Source organism: Protobothrops mucrosquamatus, unplaced genomic scaffold (genome assembly GCF_001527695.2).
Source record: "Protobothrops mucrosquamatus isolate PMUCROS unplaced genomic scaffold, P.Mucros_1.0 scaffold2072, whole genome shotgun sequence".
NCBI lineage: Eukaryota > Metazoa > Chordata > Lepidosauria > Squamata > Viperidae > Protobothrops > Protobothrops mucrosquamatus.
Window position 1 is genome coordinate 17,352 of NW_015388177.1, and position 15,888 is coordinate 33,239.

At 36.2% G+C, this 15,888-nt stretch overlaps 1 protein-coding gene across 1 annotated transcript in view; it reads right to left on the bottom strand.

Moving 5' to 3' along the window:
* The window catches only part of LOC114923132 (microtubule-associated tumor suppressor candidate 2-like), a gene marked incomplete at its 3' end in the record, with an annotated part of 102,767 nt that overhangs the window by 9,706 nt on the left and 77,173 nt on the right, over nucleotides 1–15,888 (bottom strand). The window lies entirely within an intron of this gene.

The following is a 15,888-nucleotide window of genomic DNA, read 5'->3' on the forward strand; positions in this document are numbered from 1 at the left end:
TACGTCGGGTCAGAGGCCGCAAAGGCACGACTCGGTCCAATGCTGCGGCGGCAGTTGTTTCCCAAGCCGCCGCCTGATCTTCCGCCGAGTCGTGGACCAGATCCTCCGGATATGGCCCAAGCTCCGTCAGGAACCTCTCAGGGTCCATCAGTCGCCTGGGACGGAACCATCTAGGTGGTTCCGTCTCCCTGCGGCGAGGATCAAAATACATTTTCAGTCCCATCTGTTAACTATTCATGTAGACAATTTCATCATCTAATAAGCAATTGAACATTACTAAAGATTCACAAACTCCATATCTTTGCAAACAAACAGAAAAGTGGCAAAGCCAAATATGTAAATAAAACATTCTACCATACTAGTTTTACAAAAGAATGAAACTTGTAGTTTCTGAAAATCTGACCTGCTCCAAACCAAGATGTGTTTACTGACACAGGTTTTAATAAGTGGCTCTTCTATACAAGGGTATTCCCTCTGTTAATGCAGCCTAGCACTGTGTTGGCTTTTTTGGCAGCTGCAGCACACTGCTGGCTCATATTTAAATGATTGTCCACTAGGACTCCGAGGTCCCTCTCGCAGTTACTACTATTGAGCAAGATACCCCCTATACTATACCTGTACATTTGGTTTTTCTTGCCTAATTGTAGAACCTTACTTTTTTCACCATTGAATTTCATTTTGTTAGATAGCGCCCAGTTTTCAAGTCTGTCCAGATCCTCCTGTATCCTAAGCCTGTCTTCTGGAGTGTTGGCTATTCCTGCCAGCTTGGTGTCGTCTGCAAATTTTATGAGTTCCCCATCTATCCCCTCATCCAGATCGTTGATGAAGATGTTGAAGAGCACTGGGCCCAGAACAGAGCCCTGGGGCACACCACTACACACTTCCCTGGTTGACTATCTAGATGCTCAAATGTACAGTCAAATACGTGTGAGCCACTTTGGCATTGTGGTTAAAGATACTGGGATAAAAACCAGGAGATGGTGAGTTCTAGTCTCACCTTAGGCAAGGAACCAGCTAGGTGAGCTTGGGCCAGTTGTTCTTTCTCAGATCTAGGAAGGAGGAAAGGCAAGCCACTTTTGAAAAATATTGCTAAGAAAAGTACAGGGACTTGTTGGCAGAACTCAAAACTGTTCCTCAAAGGAACAGCATTTATTTATTAATTTATCAGATTTATTTATTAAATTTGTACTTATAAGCACAGCAAAATGTTTCTCCAAAATCAGCAGGGGCCGTAGTTAACATTCAAAATTTCATATTGTTATTTTGAGTGTAGAATGAAGAAAGGAAGTCCTAGACTTTCCCTCCGGCCAAAGAACAGTCAGGGTTTCTTTTGGCAGCTATGGACAAGGGGGGTGGGGTGGAGAAAGCACACAGATCATTTCATTCTGTGCACAGTTAATATAAATGACTGATTTCTCTGAGTCAGAGGTCAGATTGTGCGATTATTGCAAAGAGATAAGCATTTACAACCAAACACCTGCGCAATATCCAGGAGTTCTGCTAAGCATACAGATGAAGCCTCTGTAAGTGATATTTGCTGTTTACAAAATTAAGAATACCTTCCACTTTTATGTTTTGAAACCCATTCAATTGAATATAAATGTAACATAGGAATTAAATATATAAATTACACACGTTAAAACTACTACCCTAATAGAGAACTCTGCAATATTTTCTATTATAAACAAATATGTACTTCCTTTTCTAGGTTAATACTCTAACCATTGATTTAATCCATCACTAAAGTGTGCTCAATCTGATGCTGTGATGAATAAATACATTCTGTTTCAATAATAAGACTACACCTGCTCACTGAGTTCATGTCCCAGCATAAGTGTATGCATTTGTGCATGTATAGTATGTATATATACCCATGAATGTATGTATATATATATATATATATGTATGTATGTGTGTTTATGTATGTATATATGTATGTATATGTATGTTTGTGTGTGTGTGTGTGTAAAAAGCACATTTAATATTGTATGCCTGTAAGCTCTATATCTTGCCATCCTTTGGATATGTGTAATNGAAATGGAGGCTGTCATTCAGGTTTGCTGGCAAAAGAACAAAAGTTTGTGAGTTGTCACAAACAGCCCAGGTATTTGGTAAAGAGCACTTGCATAAATATCATATCCAATCCCCTCAACTCGGACTTTTTATAGTCTTGGACAAACCAAATTTTGAATTAAAAATCAAATGTACAAAATGATACATGAAAACAGACAAAGGGCAGAAATAACTTTGTTTGGCATTTGACAGTCCTGGGTAAATTCCAAATTTCTGCATATGTCGATTCTCTAATACACTATACATCAACCACCATCTGCCAGCATGGCAAGATGCCTACTCCTAAGCTATCATTCCAATTTTATTAGGACAAACACACCAATACAAAGATTAGAAGTCGTATCTAAATCTTGAAGAGCTGAATAATTATTGCAAAGAAAGGCATCCAGCGAATGTATTCCTGATATTTTTTTCTTATAATTAAAGAAGGGCATTTACTCTAAAGGCATGCAGCCATAATTGTAATTTTAAAAAATGCCCAAATTTTGCCATCATCACTGTAGAAACCTTAAATCCCTTCCAGTTACCTGCTTGTTTGCAGAATTAACAATGATGCCTCAGCACTAATACATCCAATCTGATTCCAAATTTGAAAGATACCTATATTTCTAAGAAATGTTTCTTGTCTCCCTTCTTAAAAACCTCTACAGTTCTAACAATATTCTTACACCTGTTCTGCATAACAAAATCCCTCCAAGGGAAGATTCTGTTGCATGGGCACCTCTTTGAGTTTGATGCACCTTAAGGCCATGTTCCATAATTACTTGATACATCTCAATGAATATAAGAAACACCCTGGCTCTTAAGCAGCTATACTGCTTAATTATTTAGGTTCTTGGTGCGTGTTGTTCAGTCACTTACCTTGTCTATCCATATGCCATGTCTTTAGTCTAGCTTTCCTCGGGGTTGCAGTCAAGAGAAGCAAGAAAACTTTGCTGCTTGTTATCTAGCAACTGTAAAGCAATTGTAATTCTTGTGGGATGAATTATTAGACAAACAGATGGTAAGCTAACTACCACTGAAGCTTTAGCTGAATGAAGGCCAGACTGAGATATTTCATCTGCTTGGTTAAGCTGATTTTACATTCTCCTGAAGCCAATGTACCAAAGAAGTAACTAATGGATTAAGATGAGGAAGAGATCTATTCACAATATGAACTAGTTTCTCAAAATCCAAATACAAGAATTAGGATTATTTTAATCTACTATTTAGGGAATTTTAGAAAATGAGCTGTAATGCATTATTTGAACTAATCAAAACTACATAGTCCCCAACTCAACTCTGAGCTGGTGTTCTTTTTATTACATTTTTATCAAACACATGAACACCATGCATTTGATAAAAATGTAATAAAAAAGATGAATTTAATAAATTTCCTCTTAGTGTAACTAAATCTGGTCCAAGCAGTTTCTGGCAACAATTAGTGAGTAGTGGTGTCATGATTTTCATCCAATTGTGGTTGATGCAGAAAAAAAAAAAAGAGCTACAGCTTGGAACACCTAAACTGCAACTTTCAGAAATCATCTGTCTTGAAAAAAAATTGACGTAACTAAGGACCTCATCATATTAACCCTTGGTGTTCCTTTTTAAAAAAATGACTTTTATGACCACAGTAAAGGTAACTTTAAATATCCAATTTTTTATTGACAAGAATTGATTTGTTGATTTTGCCTTTTCATGTTAACACTGCATAATAGAAAGAACATAAAATGATACATTAATATGTTCATTAACAGTATTAACATTATCTGCTGGGTTTTGAGGGCTGAAATTCAGCGATAATTTTTTGTTCTGCATTTATTAATTTAGGAGCAATTCAAAATAATACTAAGTAATTTACTTTCTTAATATACAGCCTTGGAAAACAAGGTGCTAAGATTATGAAAAACCATCTGTATAATTACATGGTTCCATATCCAAATTATTTTTCTTAATTAAGACATTGGTTGACAAAGGCACATACCCATATACTGCTTGTTAAAATTGTAATGCAGTATTAAATAGAACAATCCTATTAATTTCAACGCGACATAAATTTGAATAGCTAAAAAGTTGAGAAGACTATTGAATATTCAGCATTTAAACACAAAGAAAAAGATATGAATTAAAAGCACAAGTCTATTCAAGCAGAAAAGGCTCACATTTCATACAGTTTTAACAATGTCTTTCACTACAGTATAAGAAATAGTGGAAGCTATCAAGGAATAGATAGCTTTAATAAAACATTAAAGAACTACTAAGAAAGTATGATTTAGTCCATTTTTAATCTTTAACAATGGTTTTTTTTTTTTCATATCAGAATTGTGCTTAATCAGCTATGCGGAGAGGAGAAATCCAGAAAGGTTACAGTAACATTTTGCTGTCTTAAAAAAAGTTGAAATATCATAAGCAGTGCAACCTGCAATCCCTGAAACTGATTTTTCTGGTACACAGAAGGTGTGGTTGTAAATGGATAAGTCAGGTCAAACAATTGGGAGCAAGAAAAGAAGCAAAGACAAATGGTACACCAGCTATAGAACAGGACCAAAGTGACACCTTTGCCCTTAGAGTACAGTGTAATTGACAAATTGAATATGCTGGACCTATTATGGGTGGGGTTTTTTGCATCTTGCCTTTATTATTGTTATAAATAACTCAAGGGGGTGAATATATCTAATACTTTTCCTTCCTCCTAATTTTCTCCAAAACAACCTTGATAGGTGGGTTGAGTCACTGGTCCAAAGTCATCCAGCTGGATCCATGCCTAAGGCAGGACTAGAACTCACGGTCTCTTAGTTTCTACTCTGGTGCCTTAATCATTGCACCAAATTGGCTCTCCAGAGTGAAAGCAAACTGTTGAAAAATAGTCAAGATCTTTCCCTCCGCTCCATGCCTTATAATAATAAATTACAACTGGGCAGAAACGGAGTCTGGCAAACTGGCAAGAGAGATGCATGCAATTAAATTTTTTGTTTAGTGGAGTTCTATACTGTTTTCATGGTAATAATCCTGAATAACAAAGACAGAATAGTGAAAACACAATATGAAAAATTAATATTTTAATTGTAATATTTACATTAATGAAAAATAATGAACTCAGAATGCAAAATAGTTAAAAGATGGACAGAAAGAGTTCCAGGAATCCAATATTTATGGATAGCATTCACCCAATGATATGGCCAGGAGAGCATAGCAAATTAGGATGTTTGCAAACAGAAATAAGAAAATTGCTAAGTTTGTGATTTCCAGTTTTGTAGAAACCCTACAAATAGCAGCAGTAAAGAGGTCCTTGCCAATATTAGAGAAAGACTTTGGTTTCTCCTCTTTTTGTGGACCTTAAGGACTCCTAGACATAGCTTGCCCTGTTCAGGTTAATTCCTCTGAGTCTGCTGGAAAGTGTTGCACCTGTGGAACCATGGGCCATCTCATGAGTACAGTATATGCTTGAAGTCTCATATTCACTAAACCTCACATGTTACCATCCCCCAAACTTGGCCCCAATACAAATAAGAAGAACTTAAACAGCTGAAAATAGGCAAGTATATGTTGTTATCTTTGTTACTCTTTGCCCCAACCCAAACACAGAAATGCACCTTTTTCAGACTCTAGCTCAACAGCCAACTTCATAGAGGGGACCATAGTACAGTGGTGGTGAACCTATGGCACAGGTGCCAGAGGCGGCACTCAGAGCCCTCTCTGTGGGCATGCGCGCCGTTGCCCCAGTCCTAGGTTTCAGCTGGGTTTTATCAAAAACCTTTTCGCTTTAGGCCTCCGCCTAAAGGTTCAATCAATCAGTCAATTTCAACTTCTCGCGGGGAAACAAAAGATCTTGCAAAGTTGGAATTGATTGATTGAACTTTTTAGTCCCACCCAGTCTGCTGTTACCACAGCAACCACGCCCACCCAATGGGCCACACCCACCCAATGGGCCACACCCACCCAGCACCCGACGATGCATAAGTGGGTTTTGGGTTGCAGTTTGGGCACTCGGTCTCTAAAAGGTTCGCCATCACTGCCATAATACATTATTCAATTGCCAACAAAGTACATTAAAACTATGCTAGTTGAAATGATTGATGTGCAGTCACTTTCAAAACATTCTATTTTGCAACGTACAACTCCTTTGCAACTGAAAATCAATAAAATGCAATAAAATACCAAAATCATGCTATTCTATATTACAACTTTCTTATATGTCCCCATAATATAGATCATTATAGATAGAATTATAGATTAGCTGCAAACTCATAATTCCAATGCTCACTAGGAATAAGAGAATAGGAGATGATTTCTTTTCCACCTCAAAAATGTCACTAGCACCACCAGCATTATTTGCAGGCATCTGATGCTTTTTCTTCTTTTCCTCTTGCCCTATTGTCTAAACCTCCTTCCTCACCAGAAAAGGCTACAGCTTTTCTAATTTGGGGGGAAAAGAATAAGCAATCATCTTGCTTTCTTATTAGCTGTGAGATTGTGTCATCAACTTAAAGCCTGGACCCAGATTTCAGCTAAAATATTCCATGTCTATTCAAGATGTTAGCCAATTTAAATAAGTTTCTGGATGACCACCTGAATAAAGGATGCATTTGCCTTTTGTTCTCAACTGCATTTTCATTGTGTCTGTATGTATGTATACATACATGCACATTATATGTGGATATGTATATGTAAAGACAATATTTTGAGGGCTGGTTATCATTATAGGCATCTGAAGTGACCAGTAAGTATCGCTTTTACCTTTTATTTCAGAAGGCACACATTTTCATTAACTTGGACTTGAGAAACATTTACAAATTAATCAAAATGAAAGATAATGGATTCTTAATAGTTTTTGATAAAAGATATGACAAATTTGAGTATCACTTTGATTTATTGTTTTATTGTCTTCTCCAGACTCATGAATAAAATATTTTTGATATCTTGCAGTGATGGTGAACTTAGATGAGATTCTATTTTTTTCCAGAAGGCCAATCTTTGCGTAAGATTCATATTAGATATGTCCTGGAATGGCTACATTAGAACACCAGTTACTGTAATTCCTCTTTATTTGGGGTAGAAAATACAAATGCAAAAAGACTTTTTGAGACTGAGGGAAGCTGGGAAATGAATGGAACAGCAGACATACATAAACAATTGAGAACTAGCAGATGAGTCAATTGACAACATATTCAATACATGGCAATTTAGTCCAGGTGGTTAAAAATTTGGCAAAAAGCAATTCAAATCACCCAAAGAGACTTTGTCTCAATTAACTCATGATAAACCTACAAACAAAACCAGGAAATTCCTCTTACATTTCCAGATTCTGTATTGGCCTTCAGACTAGCAATAAAGATAACATATGAAATTGAAATTGCTTCCTTGATCTTGCCTAGTTGTTTGGGACTTAACAGATCCCAAGTTCACTTCTTACAATTCTTGAAAAAAATGAGGTAAATAAATGTAGTGCTTGTCATCTAAACACATCTGTCTAGTGTAGAAGCCTTCATATTTCTTATGTTTTACTCCAGGCCTTCCTTCAAAGTACTAGGCAGGTACTGATCTCCTTTTACAGCTACAACACCCTTGCAGAGTAGTCCTACTTAACAATTTTATAACCAAATATCAAACTGAATCCAGGTCTACCAGTTCCAAAGCCCACTACATTTCACCATTTTCAGTCCCAGATTATTCCACAAACACTCAGAATAGCAGACTATAATGGAAAGTCACTACAGTTTTGACCTCTGTTTTTTTAATGTGAAAATTGAGAAAATCAATCCTGTTTGCAATATATTGTGAAGTCACTGAGGAGTGATTTGACAGCCAAACGGATTTTTAAATAAATCATCATCTGAAGAATTGAGATAAGAGACACCTACCCCATTCTAGTCAATCCTAGGAAACCTATTTCCAGCTATGTTACTTTTGCATGGGTCCTGCATTACTATAAAAATTAATTAAAGACAGTTTGAATGTTTCCATTTCAAAACATTGTAACAATGATTGCTATTTGGCTTGAGGAAACAAAATGTGCTATGCAATGAGTAACTCCTGAATTTATAGAATCTTAGAATGATAGGGTGGTAAAAGGCCATTTCATCCATCAAACTTACCTCTCTGCTCAGTGCAAGAATCCAATTTACAGCAGCCAGAAGAGATGGGTGTTTAGCCTCTGCTTAAACAAATCTATCGAAGGATATTTGCTGTGCCAACTTTGTTTTACTTGCAAACCTGATCTGCATTTCCTCTATCTGTAAATCCAAGACATTAATAAAAATGCTGAACACCGGAGGGCTAACAAGGAAGGAGGAAAGTTTAGGTTGATGGCAATCCAGAAACAGAGTTGAACAGTTAGTGGGTGAAGGGCTTTTCTCCATCTTAAGAGTTTGATGATCAGCATTAAATTGAGGTAAAAAGAAAGCCAGCTAAGAGTTGAAGCCACTGCCTAGAAAAGTGTGATTGATGGCAGCCATGAGGAATATCGGGGTTTGAACTGTCCTCCCCCCCATCAGAAAGAAGGAAGTTCCTGATGAGAACAGCTGATTAGTAGGAGCCAGCAGGTGCAGATAAACAAACAGCCACCATAGGAGGTAACCAGACAGGAACCGTGTAGCAAAAAAAAAAAAAAAAAAGTGGGCTGGTGAAAAGGATCAGATAAACTCCACAAGCCAAGTGATGGCAGGGGTTGAGAAGAGAGAAACGGACAGGAGAAAGCCTTGAGGAAGTTACAACCACCAATAGTCAAGAAAACTTAATCCGTGACAGCAGCTCTAGAGCCTTCAAGAAGCAAGGAAGAAGCAGACAATGACACCAGCATCCACTTAGTACTTCTTCTACCGAGGCTGGACAAGTGACTCTGGGACAGGGTCAATGGGAAAACAGGGGGTGGTGGGGTGGGGAGGTGGGAGGGGGTGTGCAATGTTAAAGGGCTCAAGAAAATAGCCTCCAATATATTGTACTTAGAAGTGAATATATTCTAGAATAGTAACTACTTAGATTGAGGATAGCCATACAAGGTAAAAATTAAAAATAATTTCTGGGGATAAATTTTACAATGCAAAACAAAAGAAAAAAGATAGAAGTACATTTTTGTAGAAAAATCATACTGAAGTGACTGGATCACAACCATTTTCCTCCAAAGAACACAACAGCCAGGGCTGAACCTAGCAACACACCAATCGATGCTTCCCTTCAGGTAATGAGGCACCGTTGATGAACATTTTTAATTAGTTTTTCAACCACCTAAGGTAGCCACCTAATTATGTAGCCACCTAATTATCATTACATGAAGCTCACAGTTAACCAGTGTGATAATCAGAATAGTTCATATAGAGAAGCAAAACATTAATTTCCAAAATATTTATCAAGTGCTACTAAATAATTATGAGGTATCTTTTAAAAGAAGTACATTCCTTTGCTATTTAAACACATGGTGAATTTGATTGAGCTTATAGAACATCCATTCCATCCCAATTATATATATTATAGTCACAGTATCTTAGATATTGTTTCTATAATGCTCGCAATAGCCTTGTATGGGAAATTAATGTTAATATCACCATATGACTAAGGGAAGGACAGCTTCTTTGAGACCCTGTTTTGCCTTCCCATATTGTTTTGCCTTCCCATAGAACTGATTTTCTGGTCTGGTCTACCGAGCAAAGTTGACAGCTATGAGGATTCCTGTCTCAATTTTCAAACAGATTTCCAGCACAGTGTATAACAATATCAGAAATAAAATCAATTACCAACTTAATAAAGCAGTTTTGAAAAAGTCTGAAGAGCTTAGTTTGCAGATGAACACAAGCAAAGATGGGGTCTCTTGGATACCTGAACTCAAGCCATGAGGACCAAAGTGGGCATTTTGAATCCCCCCTCCCCCCTCCACCAATCCTAACTTCTTCATCAAGTAAATTTCTTTCCATGAGCAGAGGTAAAACAATAACCCTGCTTCAAAGACCATAGCAATTATGGAGACATTCCACTTGCCTGTCAAATACTTCACATTTTCAACTATTTAATTGTTATATATATATATAGCTAGCTTGAGGAACATAAAAATAGTGGAATAAAGGTTTGGTTGCCACAGTACCTTTGGGAGCATCTGGGAAGATCTAAAATTTTTAGCAAAAAGCAGTTGAAGTTCATGAAAAATAGTTCACATGCACTCTTTCTTGAGTCCTGGAAGGCCTCAAATAAATGTTTACAATATTTGTTTCTTTTCAACAATTTATCGACTTCTTAACTATTGTGGGCAATTAAGCAAAAAAGCTACTGTGTGTCTTTAAAAGAAAATGGAGACCTTTGTCACTGATATCCAGACGTTTTGATTCAAGAAAGAAAATATATGAGTTCCACATTCATTTAACTTCCTTAGAGCATTTCCAATCTATATACCAGAGCTTCCTCAGTATTGAAGTTCATCAGCTTTTGACATGAAATCAGCCCAAACTTGCTGGGTTCTGCCCCTCAGCCTTGTTTTGGACCCTTTCCAGGCTTATGTCCCTCAAGAGAAGAACTGCTCTCAAGCTGTGGCCTGAAATAATTAAATTTGATTTCAAGAATTGAAAACATTAACTGCTAAGTCTGTTTTATTAGCACAGAATTATCAGAGCTGCCATATTATTGTTTTTCATTTTCTGAGGCATTAATTAGTATGCTTAATCAATTTTCAGAGAACTAGAAAGTGTATTGAAATACATTTAATTAAATCTATTAAATTATTTGTTCATTAAAACTCATGTATAATGCTGCATACCTGCTAGCTCAGTTAAACATTTTTGATAGACTATGTGCCATTAAGTCAGTGTCAACTTTTGGAGACCACATATATAGACCTTTTCTTTATGATTTATCCCCAACCTGCCCCTTCATGCCTTCCAATGGTGCATCTACCACCTTTGTAAAACAGTTAATCTACCCTGCATTTTTCTTTTCTTTTTAGCTTTTCCAGCATTATAGTTTTTTACATAACGTGTCCAGAATATGAGCTGGACCATTTGTGCCTTGAATAAGAACTCTGGATTGACTTGTTTTATGACCCTCCCTTTTTTGTTTTGACTATTCATAGTATTTAAGAATATTCTCCAACATCAAAGTTAAAAAGTGTCAATACTTCTATTCCGCTTCTTCAAAGTCTTTCACATTCATAAAGTATCATGGGCAAAACCATTCTGTGTGATTCTGATCTGTTGGTAGGTATTAAAATGCCACAAAATCTAAATAGCCTTTTCCAGGCCTCCTGTGCTAGCCTACCAAATGCAGTTTCTTTCTCAATTGCTGCTTGTGAGTTCAGATCATGTTTTTTTCCCCCATCTTTGATGTCTTTACAGATAAACTCCCTCTTGTCTCTTCTAACAGCTCTCTGAAATTCTTTATGCTTGTTCTGAGATTTTGTATTTCTTGGCTATGGCTTTTTTCTCTTCTACCATTTGTTCTGAAATTCATTTTTTCCCCCTTTTCTTTCTTGATCTTTGGTAGTCTTATCTCACATTCATCCTTAACTTCTTTGATTTCATTTCATAGTCCCTCTGGTTCCTGATCAATGAGGTTCTTGACTTCAAAATGATCTCTGATGTTCTCAAAAATTGGGAACAAATTCTCTAGATAATAATATGCAAACTGATTGGCTTTGTTCTTCTGTTTTAGCTTGACTTGGAATCTGCAGATAAGCAGTTTATGAAATGTTCCAAGTAATTCTCTGGCCCTGATTTTTCTGTTATAACTGATTTCTTTCACTTCCTTATACCAATAATATAGTCACTTTGATTTCTATACACTCAGCCTGGTGATAGGATGTTGGAATGGTAGAAATTGATAAAACATTGTCTTGCTTCATTTCTGTTTCCCAGGTCAAACAGTGCGCTACATTTTTCTCCTTAATATTTCCCACTTTGGCATGCCAATCTCCCACCACAAGCAGCATTTTGTGCTTGCATGTTCTATCAATTTGAGATTCAACTGGACCATAAACTTATCAACCAACTCTTTGCATCAGTGATTGGAACAAAACATGGGTAACCATCATATTAAAGAGTTGTCATAAAATTTAATTATTTAGTCATTAATTGCATTTTACCCAAGTACTATTTTTGCAATATCCTTGCTGACAATGAAAACAATGGTTTTGTTTGTGTGATTTGTTTGTATGTGCATGTGTCCTGAGTAGGAACCAGTATAATCTGAATGAAAATGCCCAATTCTAATCCATTTCTTATGCCTAAAATTTTAATGTGTAGTTGATTAAATTGATTTTTCACTGTGTTGAGCTTTCCCACATTCATGCTTAATTTCCATGTTCCCACTGTAATTCTGTCCTTGCAGCTTCAGATTTTCTTTTTCTACATGGCAACATCACCAACTAGATATCCCAAAGGCTTTAATCTAGCTGTATCTTAAACAGACTTAGTATTCCAAAATACCTTCAATTCTTGCTCAATATCATGTTGAACACCACTCGACTTGCGGTGCCAGTCATGTGTATATCTTGTCTATCCAAGTGATTTTCTTGGAAAAATGTAAAATTTACCACCTTCTTCTTCTTTGCAGTATGAAATACATTTACTGTTATTATTAAAATGATCATTCAGCACCCTATACTACTGCTACCCAATATAGGTGCCTGTTTGCTTTGTCAGGACAGGTAAGATGATTTTTCACAACTTGAGTAACCTTGCTGGGAGAATAGACTCTTGATGTAAACTCTCAGCATCTTTCATTCATCTGCCCAGGAACACACTCTCACCAAGAGAAGGCAACGTAACAGAAGTTGCGGGAATATAAATTCCCATTGGATTTTGTCAATTAAAGTATTCATTTTCTTCTCTTACCACTAGAGGTCAGACATTGTTCTGGGAACTTTTCCAAATCTAGCTAATGTATAAGAGCTGTCATTTCATCCACAAACAGATCAAATCAATATAGAAGAAGAAAAAGACCCGAGATTCTAGTTTTTACCAAGCAGGGATTTTATATACAATATAATCCTTAGTTTTCTATTGTATTATTAAATGAAAAAGAGGCTAAACAAAACTAAGATATGCTATGGATTTAGAAAATTTGTGGATGCGGCATATTAGATGTCAATTATACAGGGAGGGAATAGATTTGGACAAGAAAGGAAAATACACAGAAAACATCAGAGACTACTCTTTAATATGTCCAGATTTTAATACGATACCCTCAGATTATCAGTACTTCATACCTATTGTTTAAAATAGAAAACATTTGGCTAATTGATTAGACTGTGTTACAATGCAAACTAACCTCTGAATCAACGTGCATTGTACTTAGCACTGGAAACCAGAACAAAACAAACTATAAAAACCATTTATCACAGTACTTTTTTAAATAACTGGCATAAATCAGAAATGCATTTGCTCTTGTGGATTTCATTGGTACGTTTTTGTATATGTGCTATAATTTTGAAACAAATATTGCTCCATTGACATTCCAGACCATGTCTTTTGGCAGCTTGCTTAAAGGGCAAGGAGCAAAGAGGTGAAGATCATAAGCATTCGGCATTATAGGTCAAAAGTCAGAATCGTTCTTAAGATTAAGTGCATTTGACCTGATAGGGCAAGTAAGCGAACATGGAGTTTTAAGCGCATGAAGAGATATATTAAAGCCAACAGTTCACTTCTTTGCTTATTGCAAGGAGGGATTAGAGACCAAAGCATCTGCATTCAAATGGAAAAATATAAGATTGCCATATGGGACCAAATCAATAGGACTTCAAAGCATGTGACGTGACTCTAATAATAAGCAGCCTTTGATGTTTCAGGAAAGGAAGAAATCCCTAATGACCATGGCCAAGTGTGTACTAGCATGACATAAAGATATTTATTTTGAGATAATTGCTTAGAACTGCAAACCTATAGATACTTAAGCTGTATTTCTAATCTAGTAATTGAACAATAGATGAATTTATTACTGTAAATTACTATAAATTACTGTACTAATTTATAATACATTTTACTTTTTACTCTTCCTTTCATTTTCCACTTTAATGTATTAGTGTAATTTCTTCTCCTTTTGTTGCTTTTATTACTTGAATTTAGGAAATAAACAGCACAGAAAATTACAAAGAAATAATAAATTAAAGAAGGAAATGAAAACACATGGGGCATGTTTTCGCAGTTACATACATACATGCATGCATGCATGCATAGTTCTAAGTGTTTCATTGAATAGAAAACATCATGCAGACCTAAATATCAGTTCCTAGTTGATGGTTGAAGATTCTTCTAGATTATCTGGTATTTTACCTATCCCTCACCCTCCTTTTGAGAATAGTAAGAAGGGGATGACGCTGGTTCTTTCACAACTGGAAGTCTCTCCAACATCTAGAATTTTGGAAGGAACCACTTCAGAATGCTCCTATATCTTGAAGCAAATCTTCCAGAGAATCAGATGATGGCTGTGTGAGAGACCTGGTCACTGAGTACACTAGAAGTTTAGTCCCATCCTATGATATCATCCCGTCATGGGCTACCTATTGGTCTTAAGTAGGATTAAGTTTCTTCCCTTATTTTAAAGAATAAGTATAAATGTTTCATTGTCAGATGTGATTTTCAAGCATTGAGAAATATCCTTTAATATATCATTGTAATTTTTCAAAAAATTACTATCTAAAAAGAGATTTATTTTTTTTAATCAGAAAGAGAGTACTATATTATCATAGGATTAATTCTTTCATAGTGTGTTGATTTTCTGATCAAAATGGCAACAAATAGTTTTAATCCAAATAGCTGTTTTCAACACTAGAAAAAACATTTTACACTCTGAAGATCACATCATTAAAATCAGTGAATGTGACTGCAGCGAGAGGCACAAGGAACAGGATATTCCGCAAGTTAATGGTTTGACTGAGATTGCCTGTGTACATTGATGCACAGTGCCAGAAAGAAGTGGAGGGGCAGTGGAAATGCTGCCTTTCAAAAGTGATGTGTAATTTCCCAGTCAATTAGGAAAATGAAGTCTACATACTGTCAAGCCCCTTAGAGCAGCCCCCCTATCAAGAAAGCAGATTCCAAATCTTGGACACAAGATATGTGTATCTTTGGCCTCATTTGTCAGTCAATATGTTAAGGAAAGCCTCCTTGTTATTTTTGATCTTCTCTCTAATTGACTTTTAATTTAGAGGGAAAGATGTTAAGTTACTTATTTGGTACTACAAAAATATCAATCTATTCTTTTCTCTTTTTTTTTGCAATGTTTTAGAAATGTCAATTTTCATTCCCAGGATCAGACAACTCTATTGTACATAATTAAATGCAGGAGTTCATTAGAATTTAGCAGGAAAATATTGGCCATCTGAGTTGTCGTTCCCATAATTTTCAGACTTTTTCTAGTGAACTCCATTCATTTTTCCTTTCTTTATCATCTTTTCCTATTCCCCCTCTCCCTCCAAACAGTCTAAGGCAGGGGTAGGCAACCTTGGCTCTTTTATGACTCGTGGACTTCAACTCCCAGAATTCCTGAGCCAGCATAGCATAGCTGGCTCAGGAATTCTGGGAGTTGAAGTCCACGAGTCATAAAAGAGCCAAGGTTGCCTACCCCTGGTCTAAGGATATATTTGAAAAAAAAACAACTATTGTACTTAGAACAAGTATAAAGAAAATACATCAGTGGGAAGGAGTTGAGGAGAAATAGCAAAGCATAGAGCTTATTCTAAACTTGTATTCATGTATTTTTGAGTTGGAAACATTGACTATTTAGCAGGATAGCAGAAGATTAAACTCTGAAAATATAGGTAATCCTTGACTTACAACCACAACTGAGCCCAAAATTTATGTTGCTAAGTGAGATAGACTTAAGACCTTTCTTGCCCCAGTTGTTAAGTGAATCTCTGTG